The 15,130-nt window shown below is 49.1% G+C and overlaps 1 protein-coding gene across 4 annotated transcripts in view; it reads right to left on the bottom strand.

Moving 5' to 3' along the window:
• The window catches only part of IP6K1 (inositol hexakisphosphate kinase 1), a 104,230-nt gene that overhangs the window by 14,525 nt on the left and 74,575 nt on the right, over positions 1–15,130 (bottom strand). For 2 of the 4 annotated variants that reach the window (XM_054033694.1, XM_054033696.1), the window contains exon 2: positions 52–250. The exons of the other annotated variants lie outside the window; for them this stretch is intronic. The gene's annotated coding sequence lies outside the window, so the exon portion shown is untranslated. The remainder of the gene's footprint in view (positions 1–51; positions 251–15,130) is intronic. 4 annotated transcript variants of the gene reach the window in all.

Genomic DNA, 15,130 nt, shown 5'->3' with positions numbered 1-15,130 from the left:
GCAGGGGAGCTACTAAACAGCTGCAGCAGGGAAAGGACAACAGCTACTCACAGTATTTTGGTTCAGAGCAAAGCTGCTCAAGGCAGGGGTTGTAACTTGTGCTGCGGGGGGAGGCAGTGCCCGCCACGGTGACTGGAAGCAGATCCAAACCCTTCACTGTAAACGTCACAGGGTGCAGCCCTGTACAGCCACATTGAGGGCCACAGGTTGGACACCCTGACCTCGGAATCTGGGATGCATCTCCTGGGTCCTGCATGGGAAACACAGAGATGAGGTTCTTCCTCAACTGGCCACAAGATGTCTCTGTTGCTGCACATATCTGAAAGGATCCAAAGTATCTCTAGGATGGGGATAACTGCTCTGTTCTTCTAATCCAGGGGCTCTCAAACCTCATTGCATATGACCCCCTTTCTGACAACAAAAATTACTACACAACCCCTGGAATGGGGACCAATGCCTGAGTCCACCTGAGCCCCGCTACCCTAGCTGGAGGGGCCAAAGCCTGAGCCCCACTGCTCCGGGGGGGTGTGCATGAGGGCAAAGCCCCAAGTGGGAGGCCTGTAACCTGATCCCCACCACACAGGGCTGAAGCCCTCCTGCTTTGGCCCTGGGTCGTGGGGCTCAGGCTTCAGCCCCAGACCCCAGCAAGTCTAATGCCAGCCCTGGCGACCCCATTAAAATGGGGTCATGACCCACTTTGGGGTTCTGACCCAGAGTTTGAGAACCGCTGCTAATTCAATCCACTCCACCGGCAAATACACAACAGCTTAGAAGAAAGCGCAACTCAGTGAGCAGGGGTTCCTGGACTTGTTCAGAGGATAGCAACATTTGAAGAGAGTGTGCGCTGTGGACACCTCACCCATCTCTTTGCCAGTAGGCAGACCGCCTCCACTCCCACTATCGATCAAACACACCCCACGCCACTTTAGCAGCAATGGCTTCCCTGGAAATTAATATTAGGAAAGGAATACATTTTTACCTTCTTTTAATGGGATTTAACATCTGGAAACAAGCAGCTGCTGCCAGAACCATGTGACCAGCCAGCTCTCCACAGCCCCCAGGCCACAGCACTGACCACAGCACCCTTAAAAGTTTGTAATATCCTTATAATGGAGTGAACCTCATCTTCAGTTCCATCCTGGGCAAAAATCCCTGCCGCCTGTGTTTATGCTACTTGTTAACCAGTAGAGCAGGAGTTTCCAAAGCAATGAATGCAATTAATGGGCACCAACTTAATTCACCATACCTTTAATTCTAAAATTCTAGCAATTAACCAGAATGGTTACAGCACCCACTGGCATTCAGGACTCCTCTGCATTTGATTTTCAGTTCTGCCACTGACTTCCTGTGAAGCCTGGGGCCAAGTCACTCAATTGCTTGGTGCCTCAGTTTCCCTTCTGTAAAACAGAGGCAATGATACTTCCCTACTTCACTGTTAGGTTATGAGAGTACAATAACACTGCTCTACAGCCAAAATGCTTCTGAAATAAATATAGTCAAACTTTACTAATTCTGGGTCACTGAGAACGAAAATGATGCTTAAAATTGTTGATTGGCTCTAATTTTCAAGATATGCTATTGGGTCAGTATATACGACCCTTGACTTGGGAATGGCGGAGGATAAGTGAGTTATAAAGGGAAGGGATCTCAATTTAAACCAGAAATGACTAAAATACATCTTTGACTGGATCTATGAATAAATCTATGACTGGGTTTGGACAGTACTTGCTTTTTAGGAAAAACAGTGAATGATGCAATCTGAAGCTGGTATTGCGTCATACAGGATATGAATTGCATCATGTTATTCCTAGAAGTCATGGATGATGCAATCATAACGAAGCTTACATCACTCTGCTGAACAAATTGCCCTATATCAGCTCTAGAAATCATACAGTGTCATGCTCTCTTATTTGTCAGTGTTTGATTTTGCAAAGGGACACATTTCTGTTTAGCCAAAGTGAGCAGAGATGCCTCGTACTTGTGTGAACAGTGCAGATAACTTCTATGTTTGTGGTGAAGTGACTTTTGCATCACAAAAGCGCAGTATAACCACTATGGTTAAGAAAGCCTATCACCTTTATTTTGGCTGCAAAATTGGAGATCAGGACAAGAGGTGGGCCCCACACATATGCTGCAACACTTGTGCAACAAATCTTCGCCAGTGGTTGAACAGGAAAAGGAAATCTATGCCTTTTGCAGTGACAATGATCTGGAGAGAGCCAACAGATCATACCAGCAATTGTTACTTCTGCATGGTGCCTCCAGTTGGGAAAGGTGTGTCAAAGAAGAAAAAATGGACTGTGCATTATCCAAACATTCCATCAGCTATACGCCCAGTATCCCACGGAGAAGGACTGCCAGTTCCTGATGCACCAGAATCATTCTCACTTGAGTCAGATGAGGAAGAGGAAGATGAAACTTCTGGTCCTGAACCATCAATGTCACAGGACCCACATTTTCTCCCATCCTCCTCCTCTGAACCACACCTCGTAACACAAGGTGAACTGAATGACCTTGTCAGGGATTTGGAACTACCCAAGAGTAAGGCAGAGCTGTTGGGCTCTAGACTACAGCAGTGGAATCTCCTGGCAGATGATGTTAGGGTTTCCATGTTCCGTGACCGTCAAAAGGATCTTGTCCCATTCTTCTTCATGGAAGGTGATGTCGTAGCCTGCAACAACATCGATGGTGTGATTGCAGCCCTCAACATCATTCACGATCCAGATGAGTGGAGACTGTTCATTGATTCATCGAAGACGAGTCTTAAAGCTGTTTTAGCATAATGGCAATGTTTTGCCATCAATTCCAGTTGGTCATGCAGTCCGTATGAAGGAAACGTATGACAACATGAAGCAACTTTTGAGGTGCATAAACTATGACCAACATCAGTGGCAGCTTTGTGGCGATTTGAAGGTTGTTGCTCTCTTGCTTGGTCTGCAGACTGGATACACAAAGTACTGCTGTTTTCTCTGTGAATGGGATAGTCGTGCAAGAGATTCCCACTACATCAAGAAAGATTGGCCACTCCGACAGTCATTGGAGCCTGGGAGGAAAAGTGTTCAGCATCCACCACTTCTTGAATCAAGGAAGATTTTGTTACCACCCTTACACATCAAGCTGGGTCTGATGAAGAACTTTGTCAAGGCCATTGACAAAACACAAGCAGCTTTCAAGTACCTCCGTGGAAAATGTCCAAGGTTAAGTGAAGCTAAGATAAAGGAAGGTGTCTTTGTTGGTCCTCAGATTCGTGAACTTCTTCGAGATGATGCATTTGACCATGCACTGCGTGGCAAGGAAAAGACGGCATGGAAAGCCTTCCAGTTAGTGGCAATAAATTTTCTCAGAAACAACAAGGCAGACAACTACAGGGTGTTGGTGGAAAACCTCCTCAAGGCATACAAAAGCCTTGGTTGCAACATGTCACTAAAGATACATTTTTTGCACTCTCATCTAGATTCTTTTCCACCGAACTACGGAGCAGTGAGCGACTAGCACGGCGAGCGATTTCACCAGGACATTGCAACAATGGAGAAACGCTATCAGGGCAAATGGAGCCCATCAATGCTTGCAGACTATTGCTGGACAGTGAAAAGAAATGCTCCATTTAATTAATACAAGAGACAAGTCAAGAAGTGCTGAGTAGACACTGAATAGGACTAAACTATGTACATAATAGTTTTCTGCCTTTTGTTTCATAATAAATTTTATTTATATAACCCTTTTGCTGATTTTTAAAGTGTTACATAAATAGGACAGGTGAAATATTATCATGTAAAGCAACCATAAACACATGAAAAGACCTAGGTTTACAATTTATGATTAAAACTCTACTATCTACACAATATACATAGACATAAAATGTAAAAACTTAAATTTCTTAGAAACAGTAGCCAATCAGTTGTTTTAATTGTCATATTTGAATTCAGCACATCAAAATACATAATAAATAGCACATTTTATCTCTGAAGCAGACGACTTCTCAAAAATTGTAGACCAGTGTAATTAATGTTAATGAGGAACTCTAACACTACCAAGATGGAGGTCACAAGTACCTAGGCAGACAGATCAATCAGCTCCCCCAAAGCTCAGTCTGGATTATTCCTACAGTGGATTCTCCAGTGCTTTGTGACTTACTCCTAAAGCATCAAGAGATGGGGTTTTCTCAAGGAAGGAGAGCGAGCTCAGTCAGCAAACCTTCCTGATAACCTTGTAAGCTAGTAAGCATCTGATCAATTTCTAGTGGCCTAGAAGCTAGTCCAGGGTATACAGTGCACACAGAGTAGCAGCACAGGGAAGTTTGTCCTTCTCAACTAGTAAGAAATTATACAAAAGAAGAGACAACATTGAAGGCCCCAGAACAACACATCTCAGGGCTTGTTTACACTGGCAAGTTTCTGCACAGTAAAGCAGCTTTTTGCGCTCAAACTGCAGACGTGTACACACTGCCAAGCCACTTTGTGCGCAGAAACTCCTCAGTTGCAGCGCTGCAAAAAAGCCACCCCGAGGAGAGTTATAAGGCTATTTGCGCAGAGGGTCCAGGGCTCTATTGCCAGTGATTTGATTGCTTTCTGCAGTGTAACTGGCCCCTGGAGCTATCCCATAATGCCTCAAGTGACCGCTCTGCTCGTTTTGAACTCGGCTGCCCTGGAGACATGTGCCCCTCCCCTTTCAAAGCACCTTTTCTGACAGATGTTGTATGCTGTGCTGATCTGCTCTGGGACACAAAGCAAACCATTCATGTGGAATGCTTATGCTGTTGAACAGAGAGGCAGGTGTGTGTATGTGAGAGAGAGAGAGCACCCAGGGAGGGAGGAGTTTCCCCCGATGTCAGAGTTTCCCCCTCCCCCCGCCTCAGGATTGGTTGCTTCCTGCCACTGTCTGAACTTACAAGACAGCATGCTGATACACTCTCTTTCCCCAAACACACTGTCTTTCTCCCCTGCTCCATATGCATTCACACACACTTCCTGTCACACACTCTCCCCCACCCCACTTCAGTTGAAAAGCAGCTGGCAATGTAGTAGGGTGCCCATGGAACAATGGGATTGGGAAACCTGCATCGTGTGACACTGTGCCTGCCCCATGAGGCACTGCAAACCCTTCCCAAAGCACTCGCAGCTGGTTGCACAGTGGGATAGCTACCACAGTGCACTGCTATCTTTGCCTTTACAAGAGCTGCTAATGTGGATTCACCCCAGTGTCACAAGGAGCACAGTGTGGACGTGCAACTGTGGTTTAATTCCAGTGTTTTAATAAAAGTGGTTTAGCTTGTGGTGCAGAAACTTGCCAGTATAGACATACCCTCAGTAAAACACTCAAGGTTAAGAGGCTTAATCACAAGGAAAAGGTTTTATTCCCAGTGACATGACATTAAAGAGTCACCCACAAAACTGGACTAAGACAGACTGCTGCATTTGCTCAGCTGTGCTCTCAGAAACAAAGTGACGGCTGCAGCACTGAAAACCCATTTCAAGTACAGTTGGACAAATTATTTGTAGTGAATAATATACCTGATTGAATGAACCCTTTTTATTGATGGCAATTATTTGCAGAGCCTTTTTAAAAAAGTTTATTCACCTTCATAATTACTCACTCACTTGCCTTTGAGGTAGTCTAATGGAAAGCATGTACGGGTAAATGATTATTATTACACATAGACACTACACAGGCACTAAAACTGATGGATGGCTGCTTCAACCAGTTACAAAACTCTAGTTACTTGAAAGCTTAAGAGTTACTCATCCTGGCTCTTGTTAATCAAGGCCACAGAACAGCTGTTTTAGCTAGCCCCTTGTCAAAATCACTGTACTTGCTGTGGTACTGCACAACACAACATGCATAATGTCAGTCTATTGCTGACAATGAATTGGAGAGGGATCTATTCACTCAAGCAGGTTCTTTGGCAGCTGCTCCATGCTGCTGTGTTTGTTCCTGCTATATGTCAAACCAAGGAATGAGATTCTTATCAAAAGGCAACAGAACATTAAATCAATTTAACAAAAAACATTTCTGAAGCAGGATGGACTGATTTAAATCAGATTTTAATCATGATTTAAATCAGCAAGTAGAAAAAGGACAGTTACCTGTTCCATAACTGGCGTTCTTCGAGATGTGTTGCTCCTGTGTATTCCACAGTAGGTGTGCGTGCTTGCCACGTGCACCGGTGCCGGAAGTTTTTCCCTTAGCAGTACCCATACTGGGGGAGCACCGCTGCGACCCCCGGAGTGGCGCCTGTATATCGCGCTATAAGGGGGACTATGGGCTCCCCTCACCCTCGATTCCTTCTTGCTGGACAACTCCGACAGAGGGGAAGGAAGGCGGGGTGTGGAATAGACAGGAGCAACACATCTCGAAGAACGCCAGTTACGGAACAGGTAACTGTCCGTTCTTCTTCTTCGAATGATTGCTCCTGTGTATTCCACAGTAGGTGATTCCAAGCAATATCTGTTGGAGGTGGGTAGGAGTTCACGATGGTTCGGGACAAAGTACCGCCCTGCCAAACCCGGCGTCATCCCTAGACTGGGAGACGATTGCATAATGCAAAGTAAATGTGTGAATTGAAGCCCACGTGGCCACCCTACAAATGTCCTGGATGGGGACATGGGCGACGTAGGCAGCTGATGAGGCCTGAGCCCTCGTAGAGTGTGCCCTTACAAATCGGTGGCGGGGGAATCCCTGCCAAATCATAACACGTGCGTATGCACGAGGTGATCCAGCGGGAAAGCCGCTGGATGGAGATGGGTTGCCCCTTAACCCACTTGGCCGAGGCAATAAAGAGTTGAGAGGATTTCCGGAACGGCTTAGTCCGAGCCAGATAAAAAACCAACGCCCTACGCACATCGAGCGTGTGGAGGCGGCATTCCTTGCTAGAGGGGTGGGGCTTAGGAGAGAGCATGGGGAGGAAGATGCTCTGCTTCATATGAAAGGTGGAGACCACCTTTGGGAGGAACATCGGGTGTGGGTGGAGCTGGACTTTAACCCTATGGAAAACTGTATAGGGGGGTTCTGAGGTTAAGGCCCTGAGCTCCGAGATTGCCACTAGGAAGGCCACCTTCCATGAGAGGTGTGACCAGGAACACGTGGCCAGGGATTCAAAGGGGGGGTCCTGTGAGCCGGGACAAGACCAGGTTGAGGTCCCATTGCGGCACGGGAGGCCTAGCATAGGGGAACGAATGGTCAAGGCCCTTCAGGAAACGGGAGGTCATTGAGTGGGAGAAGACCGAGTGGCCTTGCACCAGCGGGTGAAAGGCCGATATGGCCGCCAGGTGCACCCTGACCGAGGCAGGTGCCAGTCCCTGGGCCCTAATGGATAAGAGGTAGTCCAGGATAAACTGGAGAGGTGCGGCAGAAGGGGACACTCCCCGCTCACTTGCCCACCTGGCGAACCTGGACCATTTCACCACGTACGTCCTACACATGGACGACTTCCTGCTTTCCAGGAGGACTTGCCTTACCTGCTCCGAACACTGATTCTCCTCCTCATTCAGCCACGGAGCAGCCACGCTGTCAGGTGAAGTGCGGCCAGACTGGGATGGAGAAGGCGCCACCCATCCTGGGAGAGGAGGTCCGGGCGGAGCGGCAGCGCCCTCGGGGGGGCTGCTAAGAGGCGTAGGAGGGGCCCGTACTAGTGCTGGCGGGCCCACGCAGGGGCTATGAGAATGACTCTTCACCTTCTGAAGGACCTTGGCGATGAGGGAGAATGGGGGAAAAAGGCATAGAGGAGCTGGCCCGACCAGCTCAGTAGGAACGCGTCGGAGATCGCGCCTTCCCCTCCCCCTCCCCTGGAGCAGAACTGGGGGCAATGCCGGTTCTGACGGGTTGCAAACAGGTCAATCTGGGGAGCTCCCCGCTCTTGGAAGAGCCGGTGAGTGACCTCCGAGTGGAGCAACCACTCGTACTGGGGGGAGAAGACCCTGCTGAGGCGGTCCGCTTGCGTATTGCAGATGCCTGGAAGGTGAGCTGCCCTCAGGGAGATATCGTGGGCTATACAGAACTCCCATAGGATCAGGGCTTCCTGGCAGAGGGCTAGGGAGCGAGTCCCGCCTTGCCTGTTGATATAGTACATGGCGGTGTTGTCCGTGAGGACTCTGACCACCTTGCCGCAGAGGTACATGAGGAACGCCACACACGCCAACCGAACCGCCCTGAGCTCCTTGACGTTTATGTGAAGGGGCAAGTCCAGGGCCGACCACGTTCCCTGGGTTTGTACGTCCCCAGTGTGGGCTCCCCAGCCCAGGTGCAAAGCATTGGACTATGGACGGGTTGGCCTCCATGAAGGGAACCCCTTGCAACATATTGCTCGGACAGGACCACCATAGGAGGGAAGCGAGTATCGGGGACGGGACCGTGAAAACCTTGTCCAGACCGTCCCGAGCTTGGGAGAACTGGAAGGCCAGCCATAATTGGAGGGGCTTCATACGGAGCCTGGCATGGCGGACCACGTAAGTGCATGCCGCCATGTGTCCCAGAATCCGAAGAGACGCCCTCGCCGTGGTCACCGGGAAGGCCGTGACCGAGGCAATGAGATTCCTTAGGGTCTCGAACCTGTCCAGGGGGAGAGAGGCTGTGGCCCTGGAGGAATCCAGCAGGGCCCCAATGAATTCTATGCGCTGAACGGGCACTAATGTCGATTTGGTCTCATTCACGACCAGGCCTAGATCGGTGCACGTCGAGAGGAGCAGCTCTACGTGGGACTCCACTTCGAGACGGGACTCCCCCTTGAGGAGCCAGTTGTCCAGGTAATGGAAGATCTGTACGCTCTCCTGCCCAAGGCAGGCCACCACCACAGACATACATTTCGTGAAAACCCTGGGAGCCGTTGATAGGCCAAAGGGGAGGACCATGAATTGGTAGTGGTCCATCCCCACCATGAATCATAGAATATCAGGGTTGGAAGGGACCTCAGGAGGTCATCTAGTCCAACCCCCTGCTCAAATCAGGACCAATTCCCAACTAAATCATCCCAGCCAGAGCTTTGTCAAGCTGGGCCTTAAAAACCTCCAAGGAAGGAGATTCCACCACCTTCCTAGGTAACACATTCCAGTGCTTCACCACCATCCTAGTGAAATAGTGTTTCCTAATATCGAACCTAGACCTCCCCCACTGCAAATTGAGACCATTGCTCCTTGTTCTGTCAGGAGGAATCGTCTGTGTCCCTTGAAAATATGGATATGAAAGTAGGCGTACCAGTCCCCTGGGTCCAGGGAGAGGGTAATAGAGGCCAGGGACACCACGCGGAACTTGGAACGGGTTAGAAACCTGTTCAGGTCGCGCAGGTCCAGAATAGGCCTGAGACCCCCTTTCGCCTTCGGGATCAGGAAGTATCGGGAGTAGAACCCTTTGCCCTGGAACTGAACCGCCCCTAGGTGGAGCAACTGGTCCACCTCCTGATGCAGGAGGAAGACATGTTCCGGGTCCCCCGGGGCCATCGTGGATGGCGGGTGATTTGGCGGGGGTGAGGTGAACTGCAACACGTAGCCCTTGGAGATAGTACTGAGGACCCATTGGTCCGAAGTAATGCGGGACCACACCCTGAGGAAGGCAGACAATCGGTTGCAGAACACAAACTTTATTAATCGGGGGGTCTCCCTGGCAACAGGCCCGGTGCCCCCCTGTAGATAGTCAAAACCATCTCTTCCCTTGCCTCTTGCCCTTGGAGGGACCGGGTTGCGGGGCAGAGCAGGACTGCCTCGGAGACCAATGCTTCTGGTCTCTGGGCCTTTTGTACGGGGGCTCACATCTGCTCCTCACAGGTTGAGCTGCCGGAACAGATTTGGCCTTGTCCTTAGCCGGGGGGACAAAGAGGCCCAAGGTCTGCAAGGTGGTGCAGGAATTCTTCATCCCATGCAGCCTGATGTCCGTCTGGTCTGCGAAGAGTGTCTTGCCATTGAACGGGAGGTCCTGCATCAGCGATTGTGCCTCTGTCGACAGTCCGGACAGCAAGAGCCATGGTGCCCTGCTTGCCGCCGCCGACCCCTCTTCCACCAGGGCCTTCAAGTCCTTCCTGTCCCGGTCCAGGAGGAGGGGCTCAAATTTAGGCAGAGACTCCCACAGGTTGAAGTCGTACCTGCTCAGTAAAGCCTGGTGGTTGGCTACGCGAAGCTGGAAGCTATTGGACTAAAAATTTTCTGCCGAAGGAGTCCAGTTTCCTGGCGTCTTTAATTTTTGGGGTGGGCGCGCGCTGGCCCTGACGCTCTCTGTGGTTTACTGATTCCATGACGAGCAAGTTGGGTGTTGGGTGTGAATACAGGTATTCATGGTCCTTTGCCGGCACAAAGTATTTCCTCTCGGCCTTTTTCGAGATTGGGGCCAAGGAGGCGGGGGTTTGCCACAGGGAGTTTGAAATGTTGGCAATACCCGGGTGCAGAGGCAAGGCCATGCGACCCGGTGCCGAGGGGGACAGGACTTTAAAGAGGGAATCGGACGGACCCTCCATCTCCTCGGCCTGCAGCTGTAGGCTGGAAGCCACCCGTTTTAGCAGGTCCTGGTGCGCCCTGAAGTCCTCCTGCGGGACCGAAGGTGGAGGCACTGCTATGGTGTTGTTCGGTACCGGGGAGATGGCCCGTACGGAGCCGGGCACCTCGGTCGCTGCCAGGGCATCGGTACCGAGGTCAGAGTCCCGGCGCATGTCTGCCGACTCGTGGCCCGCTGACTTGTCTCATGGGCGGCTGGAGGAGGCCGATGGAGCCCGGGATGCTCCGGCGACCGAACAGGCCTCTGCTTGGGCTGGCACCGATGGCTACGGTGCCCACTGGCACCACTTTCCTTGCCACGGAGTCCCTTGCCATTGGTTCGGCTGAGCACGGGATGGTAACGTGCTCCGGCGGAATGGCACGTGCTGAGGGTGGGTGGACGCGTGCCAAGGTCGCCGAAGAATGCTCGGTGCTGTGGGAACGGTAAGAGCGGCATTTGTGGCGTCGTCTCCCTTGGGACTGGGATCTCGACGATGACGAACGGTACCCACGCGACGAACTGCTTTGGTACGCGTGGTGGCGACGCAAAGCCCAGTGCCTTGACGCCGAGGTACCCCGAGGGGAGCCTCCGGCGTGGCGCCTCGACAAGCGGGAGCTGGAATGGGAGTGGCGACGTCTGTCCCGTCAAGAGCGGCTCCGGTCCACGTCTAGTAGGTGAGCATTCACGGTGCCTCCCTCGGTGCCTTGCTGGCAGGGGGCGTGGAGGGTCCCCGCGACTCCCGTCCCGATGGCGGCCCTGCTGGTCTGGCTGGCGTCAAGAGTGGCTGGGAGCTGTCCAAAGAGCACCCGCTGCACGCCAAGCGGTGCGGGGATCGATCTTCGGAGCGGGAACTGCGGCTGCTCGGAGAGGTCTGGTGGGCATCCAAAGGGGGCTTGCCCCGCGACCTAGGGCCCATACCTGATTGTGAGCTTGGGATGGGCAGGGACATAATGTTCTTCGCAGCCTGCACCGCCTCCGGTGTCGACGGCATCCGTACCGGTGGGGATGCCTGGGTCGATGGTACCGGGCTGCTCTGCTCCACACGAGTCAGAGCCTTAAAGCCTGGGGGGGATCGAGGGCTGCCCAGCGCGGGACCAGCCGCCCCCTTGTCCTTATCATGGCGGCGTCGTGAGGCCGAGCCCTTCCCTTGCTTTTTGGAGGGAGAACGGCGCCGACTAGTCGAAGGGGCCTCGCTACGTACTGACGATGCGGCGGCCAGTGCCGACTCTGATCTGCGCACTGGCGTTGGAATTAGTGCCGACTCCATCAGGAGAGCTCGAAGTCTGAAGTCTCTCTCATTCTTGGTTCTTGGCTTGAACGACCTACAGATCTTGTAACGGTCGCTTATGTGAGTCTCACCCAGGCAGCAAAGACAGTCAGCATGAGGGTCGCTCCTGGGCATAGAGTGGCGACAGGAGTTGCACGACTTGAAGCCTGGGGCACGGAGCATGCCCTGAGCCCGCTCTAACAGCTGAAGAACAATGTACAACGTTACCACTAAGGTTGAGAAGAAGGGCTGCAGCAGAGCTGGAGCACAAAAGTTCCGACTTCCGGCGGCAAGAAGGAACTGAGGGAGGGGGGAGCCTGTAGCTCTCCTTATAGCGTGATATACAGGCGCCACTCCAGGGGTCGCAACGGTGCTCCCCCAGTACAGGTACTCCTAAGGGAAAAACTTCTGGCACCAGTGCACGTGGCGAGCATGCACACCTACTGTGGAATACACAGGAGCAATCACTCGAAGAAGAACCTTAATTTAAATAATAAATTTTAATCATATTCTGCATTTGTACTTTTTAGTTATTCTCCTAAAGAAAGGTTGATTCTCATTGGTTGGTAACCACTAAAACAGGTCGATTTGCAACTAATCATAGCCTTTACATGAAATTTAGTGTTTCTTTTTGCTAACCAGGAGGGTACACTAGATCTATACACATTTATTTAAGCAATTATATAGCTTAACTTTTTACTAGATGATTAATGTTTTGCTTGTGATTGGTGTCAAGCTCTATCTGGATGGAAATTCAAAATCAATATAAAATACACAAAACCAGCATTTTAAAAATTAAATATAAATATAAGTATACATAAGAAAAAAGTTTGTCAAAACATGTTTTGGATTTAAAACTGATTTATTAAACAAAGGAAGTATTATCTGTAGTTAGTGAATTGAACTGACAGTTTCTGGTCACCATTTCCATCCTTCAGGATTTTGAAACCAGTAGATATCATCCTTTCACATCTAGTTTTTATTCACGGATTGCAAAAAGAAAACAAACTTTCCTACTTTTTCAACTACCAGTTGGTTTCTTAACTTTGAATGAACTGGTCAATGAACTGAACTAATTGAATAAACTGTAATCAAGAAAATACTCTCTACACCCGCAGAAGAGGCTACTGCTGTCAAAAGCTAGTTTAGCACTTCAACAAACTCAGATTCTAGGCGCTTAACTAGTGACTTTCACCAGTTCAGTGGTTTGACTCTCAAAACTTCGCAGAAATCATGTACTGCTTAATTTTTTTTTGTATTTCATTTAAATGATTTTAAATAGATTATAAGTTTAGGCATCAATATAGGTTTACAATTTCAAATTTAATTTAAAAATCCCTATGTAATGTTATAGATCATTGTTGAAACCAGGGTCCTATGGTTGCACCAGGTCTTGTACAGAGGAGGTCAAGTAGGGTGTCTATGGAAAGGTTGCAGTTTGCTGGTTATGATTATGCTGTCTGTATGTGTGTATCATTTTTGTATTTGAAGTTATGAATATTGGCTATGTACTTGTATCTCAATGTGTTTGATTCTAAGTAGCCTCAGTGAAGCATTTGGTCAGCTTCTTGAGAATGGGCACTTACTGAGAATAGTCCTATTGAGAAACACTTAACTGACAATGGACTTTGGGAGACGCCTATCCACATCTGAGCTTTCCTGGGAACATTCAAACTAACATGTAAACAATGGCGTTGGCCTGCAAAAAGCTGAATCATTCATGGACATGTGACTCGCCTGGTGGCTACAAACTCCATCTTGTTGCTGTGACTTAGCACAGAAGAACAAAGGGGTTTCCGCCCACAAGAAGGAGAATACGAAAGGCCCTGGAAGCCTCTCTATTTTGTCTTCAGCTGGCTTAAGAGATGGCCTCTCCACCCCAAAGAGATGCCTAAAGAATCTGGAACAAAGGACAGTAACTACCGGGGTGTGAGTGGTTGCTGGGCCCAGACTAGGAAGGAGTCCAGTCTGTGAAAGAAGCTTATTGGAACATCTCTGGGGATGAGATTTCATCTGTAATCAGTTTCTTAATGTATTAGGCTTAGACATGTGAATTTTGTTTTATTTTGCTTGGTAACTTACTTTATTCTGTCTGTTATTACTTGGAACTACTTAAATCCTACTTATAAATTAACCCAGAGTAAATAAGTAATTCCTGGGGGAGCAAACAGCTGTGCATCTCTCTCTATCAATGTTATAGAGGGCGGACAATTTATGAGTTTACCCTGTATAAGCTTTATACAGAGTAAAATGGATTTATATGGGGTTTGGGTCCTATTGGGAGCTGGGTGTCTGGGTGCTAGAGACAGGAGCACTTCTTAAGCTGTTTTCAGTTAAGTCTGCAGCTTTTGGCGGATGTGGTTCAGTCCTGGGTCTGTGTTTGCAGCAGGCTAGTGTGTCTGGCTCAACAAGACAGGATACTGAAGTCCCAAGCTGGCAGGGAAAACAGGCTCAGAGGTAGTCTCAGCACATCAAGTGGCAATCCCAAGGGGTTTCTGTGACCCAACCCATCACACCCTATATTTAATTTAAATAAAAATATCTGATTTAAATAAAAAAATCCATTTTTAAAAATGTATTAATTTTTTCAAAACATGTTTTTTTTATCCAGTTTGTTGGGAAGACATGTCTATTGAACCGGACTTATGGAAAATGGCCAAAGATTATAAAATTGTCATTTACAAAGGGATTAAGGACCACATACATGGCTTCCCATTAAACTAACCATTCCTCTAGCTCAGAACTAAAAGGTTTCCAATAAAAAGAGATGGACTGGGAGCAAGTTGCCTCTCCTGTTTTTAAGATTAGGCTCCTGTCTGCCAATATGTCTGAGCTAGATTGTTTATCAGCTTTAGGTCTCATGGCCCAACACTTGTTTTTAAGCAAGATGGGTCTAAAAGTTTCTAATGGCACTTATTTCTTTGCTGTTACACATACAAATCTTTCCAAGGGAAGACCAGGATAATCCAAATTAAATAGAGGCAAAGTCACTTTCCTACTGCACTGTACAAACCCATCCCTGACTCTAGCCTTTAAGCTCCACCTACATGAAGGGTTGTAAGCTGGGGGAAGGAAAGGGCAGCAACCACAGTTCTGTTTGAAATAAATGCAAGAATCCTGCTAAGAACACCCTAGTGCTTAGGCCTGCCAGTTTCCACAAAGCAAGCAGCGGAATCTGATCAGATATGCACATGAATAGAGGTTGCACCACTTGTTTGTCAACATGGGCCCAGCAGATTTTCCTCCAAGCTTCCTAACAGAGCCCAGGTCTTCCCGTATCAGCCTCAGGTCTTAAACAGAGGTGAGAATGTGCTGTGCACACAAGCTAGACAGCTCAGTGGAGATAAGATCTGGGGAGGCCACTCCGGGCAGATTCCCATGTTTGGCTTCTCTTCAAATTTAAAAAAAAAA

The sequence above is a fragment of the Malaclemys terrapin genome, chromosome 7 (genome assembly GCF_027887155.1).
Source record: "Malaclemys terrapin pileata isolate rMalTer1 chromosome 7, rMalTer1.hap1, whole genome shotgun sequence".
NCBI lineage: Eukaryota > Metazoa > Chordata > Testudines > Emydidae > Malaclemys > Malaclemys terrapin.
The sequence above is the reverse complement of the archived record's forward strand: the minus strand, read 5'-3'. Positions and strand labels throughout refer to the sequence as shown.